Source organism: Bufo bufo, chromosome 5 (assembly GCF_905171765.1).
Source record: "Bufo bufo chromosome 5, aBufBuf1.1, whole genome shotgun sequence".
NCBI classification, from domain to species: Eukaryota; Metazoa; Chordata; class Amphibia; order Anura; family Bufonidae; genus Bufo; species Bufo bufo.
In genome coordinates, this window is record NC_053393.1 from 558788413 (window position 1) to 558812930 (window position 24518).

Here is a 24518-nt window from a genome sequence, read left to right on the forward strand (position 1 = left end):
GTTTATACCTTGATGATCAGTACCCCAAGAGACTCTACAGTTTTAATGGGTTTATCTGCTGATTACACAAAGTCTCTGCTCTTCCAGATAGGACCATAGTCTTCTGCCACCCCAAAGACCTATCTGCAGTGTGTGTATGTATTAGCTGTGAGAACTTGAGCCATTGTACATGTTGCAGTGAATACCTGTAGCTATGCTTTCTATGCTAAGCAGGAGGGTAGGGTAGTGACTGCCTACCCAGTCCATGGACTTCCTTCATGGTGGTACCGGGATCCATCTACCAAAAATTCTAAGTTAGCGATTGGAGTTTCTCCAGCTCCTGCTTTTCAATTTTCAGCAATTCAATACAATAATGCTGATTATCTGGTCATCTAACCCAGACCTTGTCTGATGGTTCTTCCTGACGGCGTTGGTATTGCCACCTCGTACTGTGTCCACCTGGCAGCGGAGATGTGTTTGGTTCTCATTTCCTCGACTACTTATGAAATTTGGATTGTCAGCGGCTGGTCCAGGACTATGTCAGTCGCCTTGTATTCCGGTGTGGCTGCTGCGGTTACATCTCTCACATGTGAAGGAGAAGCCCTAATTATTGTGTCTGTGGATGTTAGGAGTAGTAACCTAACGGTCGGAGGTTTTTCCATGGAGTTCGGTTATTACCTCTTGTCCATGTATTGTAGTCAGGTAAAGCTGAGGCTGGAGCTGAAAGTCTGTCCTGTCCGTGTCAGTAGACCTTTTTGTCCCCGTGAGGTCAGAGCCTTGTACAGAACCTGCAGCTAGAGGCACTGGGGGTCCATTCCCAGCAGGAGCCCACACGGCCCTTAGTGATATACTGTAGTGGGTACTGGTACTCTGCATATGGCCTCCCTTCTGTCTGGGGTCTCGGGGAGATACTGCAGAAGTTGTGTTGTAGGGTAATGTGATCTTCACACCCCCAGAACCTGGGACATTTCTTCTGAGAAGGCGAATGGTGACATTGCTGCACCCTGAGGTCGGCTGCTCCAGCAATTAGTGACCGGTCTCCTCCAGGGGCAGGAAGGAAAAACCTCTGGCCACGTCAACCACTGGAGAAGAAGAAGAAGTCGGTGGCACTTGGTGAAGTAAGGTGTGGGGGTTCTGTACATCAGAGATCATCTTGTTCGCCTCCCTAAGGTCATGGACCATGCTACACTGCTGCGGTTCCCCTTGGGTCAGCTTTTCCTTCACAGAGAATAGTTGGGGGCTCCACGGTGACCTGCACCCCCTCATTACTCTGATTTCCCTGCACCGTGTCCCCTGTTACTGGTTCGGTGCTGATGGCTCCTGGTTTACCTGTTACTGGTGCTGTCTGGTTTGGGCTTTATTGGCGATGGGGCGACCGACAGATGGACAACATCAGCCTTAGGCCCCTTGGTTCGGGCAAATTATGGCTAATGAGCCCTCGTCAGCAATAACCGGCCATTGTAAATGTGCCCTCGACTACCGGATAACTGAGCACAACGCGCGGATTGTTTCTCATGACGCCGCAATCCTTCTTAGCGGCAGCAGATCCTGCTGTACAAAGAGCAAGAAATGGTTCTGTATGGAGACGAAGAGCAACATCACCGATCCCTGCTGCCCGTACTGTGGAGGAGATCGCTGCATGTAAAGGGGTCTCCTCCACTGACCAGCAGGCGGTTTCTGTCCGGCCGCCTCTCGGCATGTTTCCCGTGCTGCGGCCGCATCTCCCGCCCGTCCCCGTTATAATGAATGGGGCCGGGCCAGACTTCCGGAAGCAGACGTGTGCGAGCGTTAGTCCGGATCCGGCAGGATGTTCCCCCGCCAGAAACGGGCAAACCTAACACTAGGGTGAAAGAAGGGACCGGCGGGTGAGGACTATACCAATGAGGGGACGGGGGGGACTGTACCATGTGATCAGCTCCTCCTGTATCACAGAACAGAGGATTAGATACACAGCTCAGCAGGAAGTATCACACAGGATAGGATTAGATACACAGCTCAGCAGACAGTATCACACAGGATAGGATTAGATACACAGCTCAGCAGACAGTATCACACAGGATAAGATTACATACACAGCTCAGCAGGGAGTATCACACAGGATAGGATTAGATACACAGCTCAGCAGACAGTATCACACTGTAGGATTAGATACACAGCTCAGCAGGAAGTATCACACAGGATAGGATTAGATACACAGCTCAGCAGACAGTATCACACAGGATAGGATTAGATACACAGCTCAGAAGGGAGTATCACACAGGATAGGATTAGATACACCGCTCAGCAGACAGTATCACACGGGATAGGATTAGATACACAGCTCAGCAGACAGTATCACACAGGATAGGATTAGATACACAGCTCAGCAGACAGTATCACACAGGATAGGATTAGATACACAGCTCAGCAGACAGTATCACACAGGATAGGATTAGATACACAGCTCAGCAGACAGTATCACACAGGATAGGATTAGATACACAGCTCAGCAGACTATCACACAGTATAGAATTAGATACACAGCTCAGCAGACTGTATCACACAGGACAGGATTAGATACACAGCTCAGCAGACAGTATCACACAGGATAGGATTAGATACACAGCTCAGCAGACAGTATCACACAGGATAGGATTAGATACACATCTCAGCAGACAGTATCACACAGGACAGGATTAGATACACAGCTCAGCAGACAGTATCACACAGGATAGGATTAGATACACAGCTCAGCAGACAGTATCACACAGGATAGGATTAGATACACAGCTCAGCAGACAGTATCACACAGGACAGGATTAGATACACAGCTCAGCAGGCAGTATCACACAGGATAGGATTAGATACACAGCTCAGCAGGCAGTATCACACAGGATAGGATTAGATACACAGCTCAGCAGGCAGTATCACACAGGATAGGATTAGATACACAGCTCAGCAGGCAGTATCACACAGGATAGGATTAGATACACAGCTCAGCAGGCAGTATCACACAGGATAGGATTAGATACACAGCTCAGCAGGCAGTATCACACAGGAGAGGATTAGATACACAGCTCAGCAGACAGTATCACACAGGATAGGATTAGATACACAGCTCAGCAGACAGTATCACACAGGACAGGATTAGATACACAGCTCAGCAGACAGTATCACACAGGATAGGATTAGATACACAGCTCAGCAGACAGTATCACACAGGAGAGGATTAGATACACAGCTCAGCAGACAGTATCACACAGGAGAGGATTAGATACACAGCCCACCAGACAGTATCACACAAGAGAAGCTGTGATCCAGGCTCAGCAGGCTGTATCTCACATGAGAGGCTTAGATACGGCTGTGCTGGCCGCTCCCAGTGTTTGGGGCTCTGGAGATGGTGAGGAAGCGCCTGTGGCCCTCAGTGATGTGAGGAGAGGAGCAGGAGCCATGTCTGGGTGTACTAACATGGCCGCCGGAGGTGTAGGGGGCGGGGCTAGTGCTGACTGACCAGTGTGCCGGGCGGGGCCAGCCCTGTGACGTCACACCGCAAAGCATGCTGGGAGAGGAAACCTCGAGGAACCTGAGGGAAAGAGGAAGTTCTGCTGGAAACGTCCTGTAAAGAGGCTCTGATGTCCGGACAGCGGGAGGGAGAGCCCCGGCATGAGGAGGAGCAGGTACCGGGGAGCCGGGGGCCGCAGTCAGTAGTGCAGTGTGTGATGTCTGTCACAGCTGGTGCTTCAGTAGTGCAGTGTGTGATGTCAGTTGATGCTTCAGTAGTGCAGTGTATTGTGGCAGTCGATGCTTCAGTAGTGCAGTGTATTGTGGCAGTTGACGCTTCAGTAGTGCAGTGTATTGTGGCAGTTGACGCTTCAGTAGTGCAGTGTGTGATGTCTGTCACAGTTGACGCTTCAGTAGTGCAGTGTATTGTGGCAGTTGATGCTTCAGTAGTGCAGTGTATTGTGGCAGTCGATGCTTCAGTAGTGCAGTGTATTGTGGCAGTTGACGCTTCAGTAGTGCAGTGTATTGTGGCAGTCGATGCTTCAGTAGTGCAGTGTATTGTGGCAGTTGACGCTTCAGTAGTGCAGTGTATTGTGGCAGTTGACGCTTCAGTAGTGCAGTGTGTGATGTCTGTCACAGTTGACGCTTCAGTAGTGCAGTGTATTGTGGCAGTTGATGCTTCAGTAGTGCAGTGTATTGTGGCAGTCGATGCTTCAGTAGTGCAGTGTATTGTGGCAGTTGATGCTTCAGTAGTGCAGTGTATTGTGGCAGTTGACGCTTCAGTAGTGCAGTGTATGATGTCTGTCACAGCTGGTGCTTCAGTAGTGCAGTGTGTGATGTCTGTCACAGCTGGTGCTTCAGTAGTGCAGTGTATGATGTCTGTCACAGCTGGTGCTTCAGTAGTGCAGTGTGTGATGTCTGTCACAGCTGGTGCTTCAGTAGTGCAGTGTATGATGTCTGTCACAGCTGGTGCTTCAGTAGTGCAGTGTATTGTGGCAGTTGACTCTTCAGTAGTGCAGTGTATTGTGGCAGTCGATGCTTCAGTAGTGCAGTGTATTGTGACAGTTGATGCTTCAGTAGTGCAGTGCATTGTGGCAGTTGACGCTTCAGTAGTGCAGTGTATTGTGGCAGTTGACGCTTCAGTAGTGCAGTGTATTGTGGCAGTTGACGCTTCAGTAGTGCAGTGTATTGTGGCAGTTGACGCTTCAGTAGTGCAGTGTATTGTGGCAGTTGATGCTTCAGTAGTGCAGTGTATTGTGGCAGTTGACGCTTCAGTAGTGCAGTGTATTGTGGCAGTTGACGCTTCAGTAGTGCAGTGTATTGTGGCAGTTGACGCTTCAGTAGTGCAGTGTATTGTGGCAGTTGATGCTTCAGTAGTGCAGTGTATTGTGGCAGTCGATGCTTCAGTAGTGCAGTGTATTGTGGCAGTTGATGCTTCAGTAGTGCAGTGTATTGTGGCAGTTGATGCTTCAGTAGTGCAGTGTATTGTGGCAGTCGATGCTTCAGTAGTGCAGTGTATTGTGGCAGTTGATGCTTCAGTAGTGCAGTGTATTGTGGCAGTTGATGCTTCAGTAGTGCAGTGTATTGTGGCAGTTGACGCTTCAGTAGTGCAGTGTATGATGTCTGTCACAGCTGGTGCTTCAGTAGTGCAGTGTGTGATGTCTGTCACAGCTGGTGCTTCAGTAGTGCAGTGTATGATGTCTGTCACAGCTGGTGCTTCAGTAGTGCAGTGTGTGATGTCTGTCACAGCTGGTGCTTCAGTAGTGCAGTGTATGATGTCTGTCACAGCTGGTGCTTCAGTAGTGCAGTGTATTGTGGCAGTTGACTCTTCAGTAGTGCAGTGTATTGTGGCAGTCGATGCTTCAGTAGTGCAGTGCATTGTGGCAGTTGACGCTTCAGTAGTGCAGTGTATTGTGGCAGTTGACGCTTCAGTAGTGCAGTGTATTGTGGCAGTTGATGCTTCAGTAGTGCAGTGTATTGTGGCAGTTGACGCTTCAGTAGTGCAGTGTATTGTAGCAGTTGACGCTTCAGTAGTGCAGTGTATTGTGGCAGTTGACGCTTCAGTAGTGCAGTGTATGATGTCTGTCACAGCTGATGCTTCAGTAGTGCAGTGTGTGATGTCTGTCACAGCTGGTGCTTCAGTAGTGCAGTGTATGATGTCTGTCACAGCTGGTGCTTCAGTAGTGCAGTCTATTATGTCCGTCGCAGTCGATGCTTCAGTAGTGCAGTCTATTATGTCCGTCGCAGTCGATGCTTCAGTAGTGCAGTCTATTATGTCCGTCGCAGTCGATGCTTCAGTAGTGCAGTCTATTATGTCCGAGGCAGTCGTTGCTTCAGTAGTGCAGTCTATTATGTTCGTCACAGGCCGCACTGACATACTGCGCATGCGCTGCTCTCCTGACATGGAGGAACTGCCCTGACGAGATCTTCCAGTCCTCAGTCCAGACAATAGAGAGAAGACCTCATCTCCTCTGATTTCTCCCAAATGTCCCTCATCATCTCCGGTCATTATAAGCATTTCTATGGGATTTCATGCGGATTCTACATTGACTCCTCTTCTTCCATTCAGGTTCCTGTGATATAGGATTGTCCGATGACATCATCAGTACCAGATAATGGATGGAGACCGGGACAAGATGGCGGAGAGGATATTAGATCTTACCCTAGAGATACTCTTCCTGCTTACTGGAGAGGTGAGAGGTTCTGATGATGTCACATTACACCATTATCTATGGTAATTACAGGGGATGTGACTGGAGAGGTGAGAGGTTCTGATGATGTCACATTACATCATTATCTATGGTAATTACAGGGGATGTGACTGGAGAGGTGAGAGGTTCTGATGATGTCACATTACATCGTTATCTATGGTAATTACAGGGGATGTGACTGGAGAGGTGAGAGGTTCTGATGATGTCACATTACATCATTATCTATGGTAATTACAGGTGATGTGACTGGAGAGGTGAGAGGTTCTGATGATGTCACATTACATCATTATCTATGGTAATTACAGGGGATGTGACTGGAGAGGTGAGAGGTTCTGATGATGTCACATTACACCATTATCTATGGTAATTACAGGTGATGTGACTGGAGAGGTGAGAGGTTCTGATGATGTCACATTACACCATTATCTATGGTAATTACAGGTGATGTGACTGGAGAGGTGAGAGGTTCTGATGATGTCACATTACACTGTTATCTATGGTAATTACAGGGGATGTGACTGGAGAGGTGAGAGGTTCTGATGATGTCACATTACACCATTATCTATGGTAATTACAGGGGATGTGACTGGAGAGGTGAGAGGTTCTGATGATGTCACATTACATCGTTATCTATGGTAATTACAGGTGATGTGACTGGAGAGGTGAGAGGTTCTGATGATGTCACATTACACCATTATCTATGGTAATTACAGGGGATGTGACTGGAGAGAGGTTCTGATGATGTCACATTACACCATTATCTATGGTAATTACAGGTGATGTGACTGGAGAGGTGAGAGGTTCTGATGATGTCACATTACACTGTTATCTATGGTAATTACAGGGGATGTGACTGGAGAGGTGAGAGGTTCTGATGATGTCACATTACACCATTATCTATGGTAATTACAGGGGATGTGACTGGAGAGGTGAGAGGTTCTGATGATGTCACATTACATCGTTATCTATGGTAATTACAGGTGATGTGACTGGAGAGGTGAGAGGTTCTGATGATGTCACATTACACCATTATCTATGGTAATTACAGGGGATGTGACTGGAGAGAGGTTCTGATGATGTCACATTACACTGTTATCTATGGTAATTACAGGGGATGTGACTGGAGAGGTGAGAGGTTCTGATGATGTCACATTACACCATTATCTATGGTAATTACAGGGGATGTGACTGGAGAGAGGTTCTGATGATGTCACATTACACCATTATCTATGGTAATTACAGGGGATGTGACTGGAGAGGTGAGAGGTTCTGATGATGTCACATTACATCATTATCTATGGTAATTACAGGGGATGTGACTGGAGAGGTGAGAGGTTCTGATGATGTCGCATTACATCATTATCTATGGTAATTACAGGGGATGTGACTGGAGAGGTGAGAGGTTCTGATGATGTCACATTACATCATTATCTATGGTAATTACAGGGGATGTGACTGGAGAGGTGAGAGGTTCTGATGATGTCACATTACATCATTATCTATGGTAATTACAGGGGATGTGACTGGAGAGGTGAGAGGTTCTGATGATGTCACATTACACCATTATCTATGGTAATTACAGGTGATGTGACTGGAGAGGTGAGAGGTTCTGATGATGTCACATTACACCATTATCTATGGTAATTACAGGGGATGTGACTGGAGAGGTGAGAGGTTCTGATGATGTCACATTACATCATTATCTATGGTAATTACAGGTGGACATGGCTGTAGAAGTGATGGACTCTGAAATGTACATTGTGACATTTATTATTGTGTCTTCCATGAACAGGATTACTCCACGGTGAAGAAGACGTCTAGTAATCTGATACATGAGAAGAAAAATGAGAAGATCCTAGAAGTTGTCCACAAGATGATGGAGCTGCTGACTGGAGAGGTGACACCGCCGGGAATGCTGGGACATTATACAGTCACAGCACTGGAGGGGTCTGGGTGATGACGGTGTCATTGTGTTGTCAGGTTCCTATAAGGTGTCAGGATGTCGCTGTCTATTTCTCCATGGAGGAGTGGGAGTATTTAGAAGGACACAAGGGTCTGTACAAGGAGGTCAAGATGGAGGAGGACCAGCCCCTCACATCTCCAGGTAACGGACAGGACTAAATACAAATGTCCTGGAATTCTCTGTCTGTAAAGTCTGAGTCCAGTCTCTGTGTCTCCTGCAGAGAGATCCAGTCAGAGGACAACACCAGAGAGATGTCCGCGTCCTCTTCTTCCACAGGACGGTCAGGTAATGGAGATGTCTCCTCCTCTGTAGGAGGACGCCTTGTTTTATCCAGTAATTTTATAGGTTTATACTGGTTTATACTGGTGTAATGAGCTGGAGATGGTGGGATTACAGCCGACCACAGACGCTCCATGTTCTCTGCTTCTTCCTACAAGTCTCTGGCTATGGAGACCACTGGTGGGAATAAGGAACCAATAGGTTTATGTCTCCGAGAGGAACGAGTCTGGACGCGTCTGGTAGAAGCCGATCTCCACGGAAACCACCTGCAGCATGTCCGGCCGTGCTGAGGATGCATGTGTACAAGGCTATTGGCTGTGAGCCGCCATCTAATATCTAGGTCCAGCCTCTGGGAGAACTGCAGCCATTAGGCTCAGACGATGACTGTTGTTGGGTCATTTGTGGTTGTCATGATAATTAAAGGGGTTATTACATAACAAGTATCACAGTGCAGTGAATGGGGCATTTCTGATGAGGTTTTATTACTATGTACATGCAGTAATAATATGTACAGTACATCTTCCATCTGGTAGCGCCCCCTGCTGTTTCTTCTGTGACTAGGTTTCTGGTCCACCTTCTTCTGCATTCAGGGATGGACACATGCTCAGTATCTTCTCTGCTCCCTCCTCCTGTCAGTGCCGGTGCAGTCATCTCGTGGAGAAGCAGTGCAGACTCCTTTCATTCATCCCTACTTGTATATTCATGGAGGTATATAGCTGTATCTCTACACGGGGGGAGGGGAGAGGGGCTTAGGAAGAGCTGGCTGCAGCGCACTCCTGGGAGATGCAGGTGCTTGATGGTCACATGGGATGAGCTGCTGCCCACCCACAGAGAATGAAGAGACCAGAGCTGCAGAGGAGGGAGTAAAGAAGCTAAAAAGGATGAATATTATACTGGAGAGCAGCGGTTTCTGCATTTCTCTACTTCAAGTGTTGTATGCACTACTCCAGATAACTTTTTCCAGGACGTTCTCCATGACAGCACCATATGTAGGTCGTCCTTCTGGTCTTCTGTAGGGACTAGAACACAGAGAAGTCAATAGGCCGCTCCAGCCTCCAGTGCTCTTCCTGTGTCTACAGAGGACAGGTGCAGAGAGGATTCCTGAGTGGAATTTTCCTGTTCTATCAAATTGTAGGATCTTTGTTAGGGTTGTATGGGGGTTTCCTCTCCTTCCAGCCCATGTCTAGACTGGCAAGTACCTTCCATGGTAGGGGTCCCCTAGCCCATCCCAGACCCTTTCTAGACCTTCTCAGATCGGCTGTATGGGATGGTCATGTCCTGCTGAAGGGACCCTTCCCATCAGGTTTGATGTCGGGGATGTTGCTTCCCTATTTGAGCTCTGGCTTTGTCATCAGAAGGTCCTGGCAGGCAGCATGGAGCATCTGAAGGCTTGAGTCCCCCGGGTCAGGACTCACATCTGTCCAACAGACTCTCCTGGAGGAAAAGGTGAGGAGCTTTATGAGAACATGAGTGGTAAGAGCCCATATGTATATACACTCATTGACCAAAAATCCTGCACCAAGAAGGAGATGTTGGGATGAAACTTTCCCAGTGTGACTGTAATGATGATAAATGTAAGGGATCCCAATATTACAGAAATGGAGACATTTATTGGTGAAAATTGTTAAATTCTAAGGAGATTTTAGGACCCTGTTGGGCTGCCTCTATCCTGGAGACAAAATGAGATACGGCTTCTAGCCTGGAGACGAGATGAGATACGGCCTCTAGCCCGGATCCGAGATGAGATACGGCCTCTAGCCCGGGTCCGAGATGAGATACGGCCTCTAGCCCGGGTCCAAGATGAGATACGGCCTCTAGCCCGGGTCCAAGATGAGATACGGCCTCTAGCCCGGGTCCAAGATGAGATACGGCCTCTAGCCCGGGTCCAAGATGAGATACGCCCTCTAGCCCCGGTCCAAGATGAGATACGGCCTCTAGCCCCGGTCCAAGATGAGATACGGCCTCTAGCCCCGGTCCAAGATGAGATACGGCCTCTAGCCCCGGTCCAAGATGAGATACGGCCTCTAGCCCCGGTCCAAGATGAGATACGGCCTCTAGCCCCGGTCCAAGATGAGATACGGCCTCTAGCCCGGGACCAAGATGAGATACGGCCTCTAGCCCGGGTCCAAGATGAGATACGGCCTCTAGCCCGGGTCCAAGATGAGATACGGCCTCTAGCCCGGGTCCAAGATGAGATACGGCCTCTAGCCCGGGTCCAAGATGAGATACGGCCTCTAGCCCGGGTCCAAGATGAGATACGGCCTCTAGCCCGGGTCCAAGATGAGATACGGCCTCTAGCCCGGATACAAGATGGATGAGATACGGTTGGGCAAGGAGACATACATGTTCGGTATGGTATCCTAGGGTACATTTGCCCACAGATGTTACAGTTGACCCTGTAGATCCTGCACACTCATAGGTTGCTGAAGCTCGCATTTCAGCTGTTCCCATAAATGCTTTATAGGTAATAAAGCAGGAGGAGACCTTCCTGGAGAAGCCTCGCTGTGCGCAGGCGAGCATGTCCAGCTGAAAAGTGCTATGAGAAGAATACATGTGGCAGCAGGATGTCCTGCACATATCCCTGAGTTGTTAGTGCCCCTCGGACCACTACTAGGGGTCACCGACTGTCGTATGCGATGGCTCCCACGATCATCACACCAGCAGTTAGGGCAGTATGTCGCTCCATAGCAAAGGATTGAAGCGCTCACCAGGAGACCTCCATACTAAAACCTAAAGACCATACAGTTCCAGTCTGTAGTAGTCCAGGTTTCCCAATTAGGACATCCCTGCAAACGAAGATTACAGTAGCTGACTGTCAATGACAGGACACATAATGGACGCCATGATGTCAGATTTCCTTCTGCTGAATGTCTGGGCAGAGACAGGGGTGTAATTAAGGGGCCACTTGTGTCTAGGTGGTGGTGTCACGAGGGTGTCAAGAACCACGCCTGACTCCGTTATACCCGGGGTCAGGAAGTCGCAGCGGTTGGCTGAACGCTCTATGTAAGATAGGGCTGTTTCCTTATGGTAGCTTTCTGGGTTTGCTTTGCAACCCTTTTTGGCTCACTCAGGGATCCGTAGCTCTTTCTCCTCAGCTGTTCCTTGTCCAGCACTCCCAACCTCCTTATATTCCCCTCTCACACTTCTCTGGTTGCCAAATATAGAGCTTCCTGCCTGGACTTCTATACTGACCCTCTGGAGCTGTGTTGCTGCGTTCTCTGGTAGTTGGTCCAGAACGTTACCCTCCGGATCCTTGTTGGACCTTTGTGGTCTGCTGTGGTCGCCCACCTGGGTGTATGTGTTTGTCTGTATTGTCTGTCCTCTCCCTGGTGTTTCCCTCTTAGTGACAGTGGTGCGGACTAGCGATCCCACCGGCCCGTTCACTATCTAGGGCTCATTCTAGGGAAAGCCAGGGTTTAGGCACGTGATCGCCACACGGGTGAGGAACCCGTCTAGGAACGTCAGGGCAGTCAGGTGCCAGCCGCAAGGTGAGTCAGGGGTCACCACCTTTCCCTCTCCCTTGGGCAGGGCTTTCCCTTTTCCCTCCATGTGCGTGACGCCGGTCATTACAGGTGGACAACAAAACTATGGGAGCTGCTCATTCTTGTCGGTAGATCACACGATCCTCTCTACTGGTAGTCTGTCTGGGCTGTCCGGAGCTTGTTAACACTACCTGCACTAACATAACCAGTGCGCCCAACATTTCCTAAAAGTCAGAACAGCCTAGATCAGTGGTGGCGAACCTATGGTGCTGGTTCCAGGGGCGGCACTCAGAGCCCTCTCTGTGGGCACCCTCTGCCCAGTGACTTTTCAGAAACCTGGTAGTAGAGATCCTGGCCTTCCTCAGAGAAAGAGATCTCATCATAGTTCCATAGTTTGGACAATTTTCTCTTGATGTCAGAATCCACTCCAATTCTCCAAAGTACCTATAAATTGTGGATTTTTGGAGAATTGTTGGATCGTGAACATCAAGAAATCAGATTTCTCTCCAGACACCAGGAAGATTTTTCTTGACAAACACTCATTTCTGCCAATTCTCAAATATGAGATGATACAGGGGAAAATATCAGTCTTCTGGAGAAAGAGCCACTGCTTATTATAGGAAGCTATGAACATCTTGGGGTTAATGACCTTCTGCATCTCCACAGTTCTTTGGAGCCAGTTTCACGTCTGTTCTCTCCAGAAATTGATTCTTACTGCCTCAACCAAACAATTCTTCCCAGAGTGAGAGCAAATCCTCAGGCTTATATTTGTGCTGTTTATCCAGCACCATAGGGTAATACCGTTTTGAAATAGGTAGAGAAATGGTTCCAGTACAAGGCTCACCTTTAGTGGTTGTGCTACCTGTAGGCACAACTCTAGTAGAAGCTCAAGATGTATACTGGAATCCCAGTTGGTGGTGGACCTGCAGCCACGGAGGGAAATCTTCTTATCGGAGATACCTGGAGTCCCCAAGAAGTTGCGAATTTTCAAAGAGTAAAAGGATTTTTCCCACGGTGCAAAGGAGCCAACCACAGTCCAAATGTTAATGGTAAGAAAGGATCTTTATTGCAGGTTCACGCAATAAAGTAAACCTACAATAAAGATCCTTTCTTACCATTAACATCTGGACCATGGTTGGCTTCTTTGTGCCGTGGGAAAAATCCTTTTATCCAGAGTGAGAAGACAGGCTTTACTTTCGTGGGCTTTCCCAGAAAACCTGTAATGAAGGATTCTTTAGAATATAAGTCCCTATGGATACCAGAAAAAAGGGATGAGATGCTCAGGAATAGAATATGGGCCTAGCATGCTCATTTCCTCCTTTTCCTTTTATCCTGGCCGTCCTGAAGAATATATGGTTAAAAGCAACCAGTGTCATTCAAATTACTTAATTCTGTCCAAAGCACAGCTGGTTCCCGATACTGAAGTATTTATTTCTGGAAGACCCAGAACCTCTTTATCTAAGATTAAATATTGTTCTTCTCCAGGGCCCTCTTCTGTATCGAAAGGTCCAGATGCAGAAATCCTGAAAGCTTGAATCCTGAGAGGGAAATCCTCAAAATTCAGGGACTGTCAGAGTAATATCTACCTTACAGCAGAGTCCCAAGGAAGTTTCCTCACCAGTTTACAGGGAGATTTGAAAGAGATTTTGCTCCTGGTACGAATCTGAATGTTCGGTCCCTTTTCAGGCTACTTTTACATTAGCGGCAGGCTGTTCAGGTGGGTGAACAGCCTGTCTGATAGTCAGGACTTTGATTAGGGTTGCTCTCGGAGGTGTCCTGCTCTTTCCCTAGTTTCCAGGCCTTATTCCCTCACCCCTGTCCTTCCTATGCTCGGTGTGGTGTCACCCCCCCCCCCCCCCTCCCGCTTCCCCACAAACACTGAAGTGTGACAGGATATAATGATGGCATTAGACCCAGGAGCCTAAAGGTACAGATCTCAGCCCTGGGCTGTTTTCTGGTCCTTCCCCTTGCAGACTATAAATGGATCAAAATGTTCATTAAGGCTACATCCTGGATCAGACCGGCCCTAAAACAATCCATTCCTCTTTGAGACCTAACTTCAGGGGTCTCTGCGATACTCTTGAGGAGTTAAGTTTGAGATTCTTGTCCCTTAAAACTGTTTTCCCAGATGCCATTACCTTGGCTCGTAGGGCCGGGAAATTACAGCCCCTTTGCATCCGTGAGTCTTATCGCAAAGATTTCAATAAGATCATAAAAGTGTATCCGGCCTTCCTCCCTAAAATTTCCTCAGCCTTTCACCTTAAACAAGAGATGTTTTTTCCATCTTTTCAATGCATCCCCTCACAACGGTGATTCCACATCTTAGATGTCAAAAGATCAATAGGAAAATTTTTAGATGCCTGGAGATCCTGGAGATAAGATCCAATTCTGTTCATACAGTTCTCAGGAAGGAACAAGGAGAAGAAGGTCTCAGAGACCACCTTGGCGAGGTGGCTGAAGACTGCAATCCAATAATTCTGTAATTCGCAAAGATTTCCTGGTCCAGATGGAATTAAAGCCAATCACACCAGGGACATTTTAGTTCCATGGGCAGAGAGAGCAGAGGCATCTACTGATCAGATCTGCAGAGCAGCGCCTCGGGCGAGCGTTATTACAGACTGGACATCTAATACAATCAGGTGTTAGCCCTTGAGAGATTTGACCCAGACTCCCTTCTCCCCCAACCACATGCTTATCTGGTATCGCTCCATGTGGTGTCATTGGTAATGAGTAAATACATTTTTAGTTGCATCCATCCTGGTGTAGTATTTCAGAAAACACTGGAGGGAGATGGTGAGAGGAGCCTTGTAACATCTCTGTGTTCCTGTCCCTGCAAAAGAGGTTATCCAGCCTAATTATTTAACAGACCCCTTCAGAGTGGCTGGATTCATACTTACCTGATCCCTGCTGGTGGGTTCCAGCTCCATCGATACATGGGCACCTCTGCAGATCCCGGGTCTCTGAGAATCAACATCCAGTTGACAGGGCAGGGGAGCACCTGCCACCCATGCAGTACGTCACTCAGTCATGTGCCACATTGGTCACAGGTCACCGCTGCTGCCAGTCCTTGGCTGCAGCAGATGCACCCAACCCCCCAACTATCTCCACCCCCGCCCCCCTGTCAACAGTGTGTTGATTTCCACAGACACAGCACCTGCAGAGTCGACAGTGGAGCAATGAAGCCAGAACACAGAGGCAGGGACCAAGTAAGTATGAACTCCACCGGGGGTCCGCCTCTCTGAAGGGGTCTATTACACAAGTTTAAAGTTCGATAACTCTTTTAATGATCTTTTGTAGGCATCTAAAACATTCCACTCAACTTGTCCAACTGTCCTGTAACTCACAATATTTGTTTCACACATTTTGAATCAGGATGAAGATCTGAACAATATTAATGCTACAGAGACAGATGTGAGGGGCGATGAGGAATACAAGGAGGAGATTCCTACAGAGACAGATGTGAGGGGCGATGAGGAATACAAGGAGGAGATTCCTACAGAGACAGATGTGAGGGGCGATGAGGAATACAAGGAGGAGATTCCTACAGAGACAGATGTGAGGGGCGATGAGGAATACAAGGAGGAGATCTCTACAGAGACAGATGTGAGGGGCGATGAGGAATACAAGAAGGAGATCCCTACAGAGACAGATGTGAGGGGCGATGAGGAATACAAGGAGGACATTCCTACAGAGACAGATGTGAGGGGCGACGAGGAATACAAGGAGGAGATTCCTACAGAGACAGATGTGAGGGGCGACGAGGAATACAAGGAGGAGATTCCTACAGAGACAGATGTGAGGGCCGATGAGGAATACAAGGAGGAGATTCCTACAGAGACGGATGTGAGGGGCGATGAGGAATACAAGGAGGAGATTCCTACAGAGACAGATGTGAGGGGCGATGAGGAATACAAGGAGGAGATCCCTACAGATAAGAGCCCAGGTGAGTAGTGACCACTAAATGAAGCAGAGATGAGTCTGTAACCGTAATGACCCTGAATTGGACTTTCCATTATAGCAGGCGCATTCCCCAGGTGCGAACAGTGTCCTCCAGTACTCAGATACCCCCAGGACTTATATACCCCCAGGACTTACATTAGGACCAAACTGTGTAATACAAAGCACATATCACTGCACTAGCAGGTAAGACGAAAGCCAGGAGATAGGAACTCATCAGTAGATGACTGGACCAGGATGGGGATGGTAATCAGACAATGGAACAGACGGATGATGGGGGTTATATGGTGAACGGATGATTGAACAGACAATATGTGGCACTGACTGGATCTTTTCCTAGATCTGTCCTTACATGCTGACCCTAATACCAGACATCAATGTCCCTCACTGTCCCTTGAGACATTCCTATGGAAAATCCTAATCTCTAAGGGTCCATTCACACGTCCGTATAAATGTGTCTGCACCCGTTTCGCAATTCTGCGGAACGGGTGCAGACCCATTCATTCTTTATGTGGATGGAATGGAAGCCGAGAGCACACTATGTACTCAACGCATCCGCATTTCCGGAGCGCGGCCCTGAACTTACAGTCCGCAGCTCCGGAAAAAAATAGAACATGCTGTTGTATGGGAGTGTCGGCCGGGTGTCTTGCGGATCCGCAATACACCACGGACGTGTGAATGGACCTTAAAACTGACCCTAAAACAGACAACAGGAGGACACTAAGACCCAACCCAAACTGAGCAGAGCTGAACTAGAATCAAGGCAGGACAGACTGAAACATGGAACATCCCCTCCCCCCAACCACACACAACGACTACAAGAATCAGAGGTAAAGACTGGACTGATCATAAGAACAAAACTACACCGATGAGGAAAACTAGGAGAGATACTAGAAAATAAAAGGATTTCTGCATTCGAAAGGCACAGAGCTTACATTATAACCAGCAGCCCCCTGCAGAAACTAGGAATATTTACAGCGAGGCTAACCAGTCAGGAGCTCCTCTCCAACCAAGGTGAGCTACAGAAGAGAGGTCGGCTGAGCAAGAGAACAGCTACTGTATAATACATAGCAACTGCCCCAAACATACTAGTAGACAGGAGAAGATGAAACCATAGGAGTGTTCCCGCTGATCCTAGCCCATTACACTAAGGTGGTAGCGACTCCCTCAGGTCTGCGCTGTGACTCTCCAGGCCTTGCTCAGTAATATCAGGGTGACAGGTCTCTTCCATGAATCTCCTGGATGTGTCCCGGTGTCCCTCTGTGCAGCATTTCACAGGCCTCATGTCACATACACTCTGGACTGCACTGGATTCTGGTGTCCAAATTACGAATGTACAAGGTGTCAACACACGTGTCGTCCATACAGGCCCCGGGTACCTTCTGGTTTCATCTGAAAAATTGTGATTATTGGGCTGCCATACCTCTAATAGGGGGTAGGTTTCCTGGCCCTCCTGACACCTCTGTTGCATACAATAACTTATTGTTATAATGCTAGAGTCAGTTATTCAATTTTTCAGTTGGCTTCTTCTTTCCTAACGTTATTTCTGCCTTCAACAACTGGTGTATAGTCCGTTCAGGTTCTCACTTGAGTTGATCAAAATAGATTAAACTTGATGAACCTGTGTCCTCTCTTAAGGCAATGTTACTATGAGTTTCTCACACCGGTTCCTTTGCCATATGCCATGAGATATAACACAAACTGGTCCCACATCACATCATCAGTATTGGTTATGGACTTGGCCCCTTCTTATTCCTTCTGCTGTAACATTGCCATCAATTGTTGTATGCTGTTCATGGACTGGGGCAGCGTCTCCTCCTCCTTCTGACGCCGGGCAAAGAATATTTTTCACAGTATTCGGTTTGATCACAAATGCCCAACTTGCGGCCCTCCAACTGTTGCAAAACTACAACTCCCAGCATGCCTGGATAGCCTACAGCTATTAGGGCATGCTGTGAGTTGTAGCTTTGCAACAGCTGGAGGGCCGCAGATTGAGCCTCCCTGTGTTAGATGATTGATCTCTAGGATGTGAGAAACCTGTGCATATGATTGCCTGACTCTTGCCTGTTGTAACAGCTCTGTTCTTCTTGTCTCACCCTTCTATGTACAGTCCTGATCAAAAGTTTAAGACCACTTGAAAAATGGCAAAAAATCACATTTAGCATGGCTGGATCTTAACAAGGTTCCAAGTAGAGCTTCAACATGCAACAAGAAGAAGGGCCTTAATTTGGGTCGAGGATCGTCCAGTGTCTTGACGGACAGCCAATTGGATCCTCCAGCTCAGTGCTAATGATTTTTTTTTGGGTCTTCCACTTGACTTATTTGTTCCATAACCCTCAGGATCATTTAAGAAATTCCAAATGACTGTCTTACTGCGTCCCACCTCAGCAGCGATGGCGCTCAGTGAGAGACCCTGCTTATGCAGCTCAACAACCCGACCACGTTCAAAAAGGGAGAGTTTTTTTGCCTTTGCCATCACAACGTGTGACTACCTGACAGAAAATGACAATGAATCCACATCTTTGCACAGATTTGGCCCTTTAAAGGCATGTGGTCCAAAAATTTGGATCAGCTGAAAAACAGCCTGTTTCAGTTTAATCGTTATTTTAAATTAATTGAATGCTCAAAAAATGTTTTGTCTCACTCCCATTTCTTCTTGTTGCATGTTGAAGCTCCACTTGGAACCTCGTGAATATCCAACAATGTAAAATAAGATTTTTTGCCATTTTTCAAGTGGTCTTAAACCTTTGATCAGGACTGTACTTTATGTTTTTAGCTGTGGGGTCACATGACACAATTGGACAGCCCCCTCTAGCCTCTCGTCAGTTATGAATTTTGCTAGCTGCCTTCAATAATTTTCAAAAATAATTTAAAAAATGTTTTGTTCTTGGTAGATGACTGTACTGGGAGCTTGGAGAAACATCTCATATCTACATATAATGCAGATGATCCATGTGTCATATCAGATACATATGAAGAGCGTGCCATTATCCCAGATGTACCCTCAGACCTTCACAGCAAAAATCTATCATGTCATCCTTTAAAACAAGTCCAATCTTCTAATTCATCACATACTCTTACTCAGAATGAAACTCGCAGAAGAACCCAAAGAGCTCAGAAAAAGCCGTATTCATGCTCAGAATGTGGCAAATGTTTTACTTGGAAATCAGGCCTTCTTCAACATCAAAGACATCACACAGGTGAGAAGCTGTATTCCTGTTCAGACTGTGGGAAACGTTTTATTAACAAATCACATCTTCAAAACCATCAGAGAATTCACACAGGAGAGAAGCCGTTTTCATGTTCAGAATGTGGAAAATGTTTTACGAAAAAAACACATCTTGAAACCCATCGGCGAATTCACACAGGAGAGAAGCCGTTTTCATGTTCGGAATGTAGAAAATGTTTTACTAGAAAAGCACATCTTCAAGACCATCAGAGAACCCACACAGGAGAGAAGCCATTTTCATGTTCAGAATGTAGGAAATCTTTTACTGATAAATCAAGTCTTGACAGCCATCATAGAATTCACACAGGAGAGAAGCTGTTTTTGTGTTCAGAATGTGCGAAATTCTTTACTAAAAAGTCAGTTCTTCTTCTACATCAAAGAAGTCACACAGGAGAGAAACCATATTCATGTTCAGAATGTGGAAAATCTTTTACTCAGAAATCACGTCTTCACAACCACCAGAGACTTCACACAGGGGACAAGATGTATTCATGTTCAGAATGTAGGAAATCTTTTACTGAGAAATCATCTCTTAAGAGCCATCAGAAAATTCACACAGGAGATAAGCCATTTTCTTGCTCAGAATGTGGAAAATGTTTTACTAGAAAAACACATCTTGAAAGACATCAGAGAATACACACAGGAGAGAAGCCGTTTTCATGTTCAGAATGTGGAAAATGTTTTACTAGAAAAACACATCTTAAAAACCATCAGAAAATTCACACAGGAGAGAAGCCGTTTTCATGTTCAGAATGTGGCAAATCTTTTACTCAGAAATTCCATCTTCAGAGCCACCAGAGAATTCACACAGGAGACAAGCCGTATTCATGTTCAGAATGTAGGAAAACTTTTACTGAGAAATCATCTCTTAAGAGCCATCAGAAAATTCACACAGGAGATAAGCCTTTTTCGTGTTCAGAATGTGGAAAATGTTTTACTAGAAAAACACATCTTGAAAAACATCAGAAAATTCACACAGGAGAGAAGCTGTTTTCGTGTTCACAATGTGCAAAATGCTTTACTAGAAAGTCAATTCTTCTTCTACATCAAAGAAGTCACACAGGAGAGAAGCCATATTCATGTTCAGAATGTGGCAAATGTTATACTGAGAAATCAAGTCTAGATAGACATCAGAGAAGTCACACAGAAGAGAAGCCGTATTCATGTTCAGAATGTGGAAAATGTTTTACTCGGAAATCATCTCTTGTTCAACATCAGAGAATTCACACCAGGAACAACCAATTCTGAATCCTTCCTGTAAAATATGCCATGAATTTCCATATTTTTCTTGCTATCATTTATAGCGAGAAGACTCAGCTTTGTTATAAAAATATTGCATATATATTGAAGCAGGAATTAAAAGAAAATCAGTATATTCAGAAGTGTAGTTACAGCGGTTATAATTTTAGATCTTAAAGGGGTATTATCATCTTAATGATCACTGTTAAATCTGTTAATGATTTAACAGTGATCATTTTTCTAAATATATTTAATTAACAAATTCCCACCCCTTAGAAGAAAATAAACCTATACTTACCTGACTGTTGTCTTCCGTCTCCCCTGGTTACGGCCACCACTCTTCTCAGGAATCGCGGTGGCCGCGCAGACGACTTATCTTCTCCCGGCCGGCCGCGCGCTGTACTGAACGCGCACGCCGAGACCGCGCATGCGCTATGGTGATTTCTTCATGTCCAGTATAGTATACTTGCCAGGAAGAAGTCACCAGGGCGCATGCGCGGTCTCGGCATGCGCGTTCAGTACAGCGCGTGGCTCGGAGGAGACATCAATCAAGATGGAGCCCGCCGAGTGCCGAAACCAGGAAGTGGACAGCGCGCCGGGAGCAGGTAAGTATTAAACGGCGTCATGAGAATTCCCCTTTAAAGGGGTTGTGCAAGAATGAGGGGCTTTGGCAAACTCCCCTACTTTACTGGACTTGTAAAGGGAAGATTACTTACCTGCTTCCTGGCGCTGGCTCTCCGCTCCTTCTCTTCCAAGCCTGCAATGCTCAGCTGGGCTCATCTGGTTTGGCATTGCCACAGCCGACACTGGCCGCGGCAGAGACTGGATCCCCTTGTGTCATGTGACTATTTGCCATGACGTAAGGGAAACCAGTAACCATGATCGTCCATGAATTATATAATGGACATATTGGAAATATTGCAGAGGATAGGTCATCAGTTAAAAAAATCTCAGAAAACCCTTTAACTACTTCAGTCTTGGGTTTACTATCTGGGTTATGAAGTTATAAACATTCCCAGACCCTTTGGACTCATTTGCAGGAAATGGTAAGGGACATCTGTGGAATAATTATACCCTTAATCCCAGGCTCTGTGCCCCCTCTATAGTAATAAAATCCTCTGTGCCCCCTCTATAGTAATAAAATCCTCTGTGCCCCCTCTATAGTAATAAAATCCTCTGTGCCCCCTCTATAGTAATAAAATCCTCTGTGCCCCCTCTATAGTAATAAAATCCTCTGTGCCCCCTCTATAGTAATAAAATACTCTGTGCCCCCTCTATAGTAATAAAATACTCTGTGCCCCCTCTATAGTAATAAAATACTCTGTGCCCCCTCTATAGTAATAAAATACTCTGTGCCCCCTCTATAGTAATAAAATACTCTGTGCCCCCTCTATAGTAATAAAATACTCTGTGCCCCCTCTATAGTAATAAAATACTCTGTGCCCCCTCTATAGTAATAAAATACTCTGTGCCCCCTCTATAGTAATAAAATACTCTGTGCCCCCTCTATAGTAATAAAATACTCTGTGCCCCCTCTATAGTAATAAAATACTCTGTGCCCCCTCTATAGTAATAAAATACTCTGTGCCCCCTCCATCATAATAAAGACCTCTGCCCCCCCTCCATAGTAGTAATGCCCGCTGTGCCCCCTCCATAGTAGTAACATAGTACATAAGGCCGAAAAAAGACATCTGTCCATCCAGTTCGGCCTGTTATCCTGCAGGTTGATCCAGAGGAAGGTAAAAGAAAACCTGTGAGGTAGAAGCCAATTTTCCTCACTTTAGGGGAATAAAAAATTCCTTCCCGACTCCAATCAGGCAATCAGAATAACTCCCTGGATCCACGACCCCTCTCTAGTAGCTATAGCCTGTAATATTATTACACTCCAGAAATACATCCAGGCCCCTCTTGAATTCCTTTATTGTACTCACCATCACCACCTCCTCAGGCAGAGAGTTCCATAGTCTCACTGCTCTTACAGTAAAGAGTCCATAGTCTCACTGCTCTTACCGTAAAGAGTCCATAGTCTCACTGCTCTTACAGTAAAGAGTCCATAGTCTCACTGCTCTTACAGTATAGAGTCCATAGTCTCACTGCTCTTACAGTAAAGAGTCCATAGTCTCACTGCTCTTACAGTATAGAGTCCATAGTCTCACTGCTCTTACAGTACAGAGTCCATAGTCTCACTGCTCTTACCGTAAAGAGTCCATAGTCTCACTGCTCTTACAGTAAAGAGTCCATAGTCTCACTGCTCTTATAGTAAAGAGTCCATAGTCTCACTGCTCTTACAGTATAGAGTCCATAGTCTCACTGCTCTTACAGTATGGAGTCCATAGTCTCACTGCTCTTACAGTAAAGAGTCCATAGTCTCACCGCTCTTACAGTAAAGAGTCCATAGTCTCACCGCTCTTACAGTAAAGAGTCCATAGTCTCACCGCTCTTACAGTATAGAGTCCATAGTCTCACCGCTCTTACAGTATAGAGTCCATAGTCTCACTGCTCTTACCGTAAAGAGTCCATAGTCTGACTGCTCTTACAGTACAGAGTCCATAGTCTCACTGCTCTTACAGTAAAGAGTCCATAGTCTCACTGCTCTTACAGTATAGAGTCTATAGTCTCACTGCTCTTACAGTATAGTCCATAGTCTCACTGCTCTTACAGTAGAGTCCATAGTCTCACTGCTCTTACAGTATAGAGTCCATAGTCTCACTGCTCTTACAGTATAGAGTCCATAGTCTCACTGCTCTTACAGTATAGAGTCCATAGTCTCACTGCTCTTACAGTATAGAGTCCATAGTCTCACTGCTCTTACAGTATAGAGTCCATAGTCTCACTGCTCTTACAGTAAAGAGTCCACAGTCTCACTGCTCTTACAGTAAAGAGTCCATAGTCTCACCGCTCTTACAGTATATAGTCCATAGTCTCACTGCTCTTACAGTAAAGAGTCCATAGTCTCACTGCTCTTACAGTATAGAGTCCATAGTCTCACTGCTCTTACAGTAAAGAGTCCATAGTCTCACTGCTCTTACAGTAAAGAGTCCATAGTCTCACTGCTCTTACAGTAGAGTCCATAGTCTCACTGCTCTTACAGTAAAGAGTCCATAGTCTCACTGCTCTTACAGTAAAGAGTCCATAGTCTCACTGCTTTTACAGTATAGAGTCCATAGTCTCACTGCTTTTACAGTATAGAGTCCATAGTCTCACTGCTTTTACAGTATAGAGTCCATAGTCTCACTGCTTTTACAGTATAGAGTCCATAGTCTCACTGCTCTTACAGTATAGAGTCCATAGTCTCACTGCTCTTACAGTATAGAGTCCATAGTCTCACTGCTCTTACAGTATAGAGTCCATAGTCTCACTGCTCTTACAGTAAAGAGTCCATAGTCTCACTGCTCTTACAGTAAAGAGTCCATAGTCTCACTGCTCTTACAGTAAAGAGTCCATAGTCTCACTGCTCCTACAGTAAAGAGTCCATAGTCTCACTGCTCTTACAGTAAAGAGTCCATAGACTCACTGCTCTTACCGTAAAGAGTCCATAGTCTCACTGCTCTTACAGTAAAGAGTCCATAGTCTCACTGCTCTTACAGTAAAGAGTCCATAGTCTCACTGCTCTTACAGTAAAGAGTCCATAGTCTCACTGCTCTTACAGTAAAGAGTCCATAGTCTCACTACTCTTACAGTAAAGAGTCCATAGTCTCACTGCTCTTACCGTAAAGAATCCTTTTCTATGTTTGTGTACAAACCTTCTTTCCTCCAGACGCAGAGGATGTCTCCTCGTCACAGTCACAGTCCTGGGGATAAATAGATGATGGGAGTGATCTCTGTACTGACCCCTGATATATTTATACATAGTAATTAGATCTCCCCTCAGTCGTCTTTTTTTCTAACGTGAATAACCCTTATTTTGATAATCTTTCAGGGTACTGTAGTTGCCCCATTCCAGCTATTACTTTAGTTGCCCTCCTCTGGACCCTCTCCAGCTCTGCTATGTCTGCCTTGTTCACTGGAGCCCAGAACTGTACACAGTCCTCCATGTGTGGTCTGACTAATGATTTGTAAAGTGGTAGGAATATGTTCTCATCACCAACATCTATGCCCCTTTTGATGCAAACCATTATCTTATTGGCCTTGGCAGCAGCTGCCTGACACTGTTTTTGCAGCTTAGTTTGCTGTTTATTAAAATTCCTAGATCCTTTTCC

At 46.3% G+C, this 24518-nt stretch overlaps 1 protein-coding gene and 2 long non-coding RNA genes across 10 annotated transcripts in view; 2 read left to right on the forward strand and 1 right to left on the reverse strand.

Moving 5' to 3' along the window:
* Positions 1-24518, reverse strand: part of LOC121000837 (gastrula zinc finger protein XlCGF26.1-like) — an 800859-nt gene that overhangs the window by 354795 nt on the left and 421546 nt on the right. The gene's annotated exons all lie outside the window — the stretch shown is intronic.
* Positions 7759-8429, forward strand: LOC121000878. The gene is made up of 3 exons (XR_005778919.1): positions 7759-7769; positions 8151-8274; positions 8354-8429. It is a non-coding gene; the product is annotated as an uncharacterized LOC121000878 (long non-coding RNA).
* LOC121000892 lies at positions 15794-18784 on the forward strand. Its single transcript, XR_005778933.1, has 3 exons — positions 15794-15837; positions 17220-17286; positions 18746-18784. It is a non-coding gene; the product is annotated as an uncharacterized LOC121000892 (long non-coding RNA).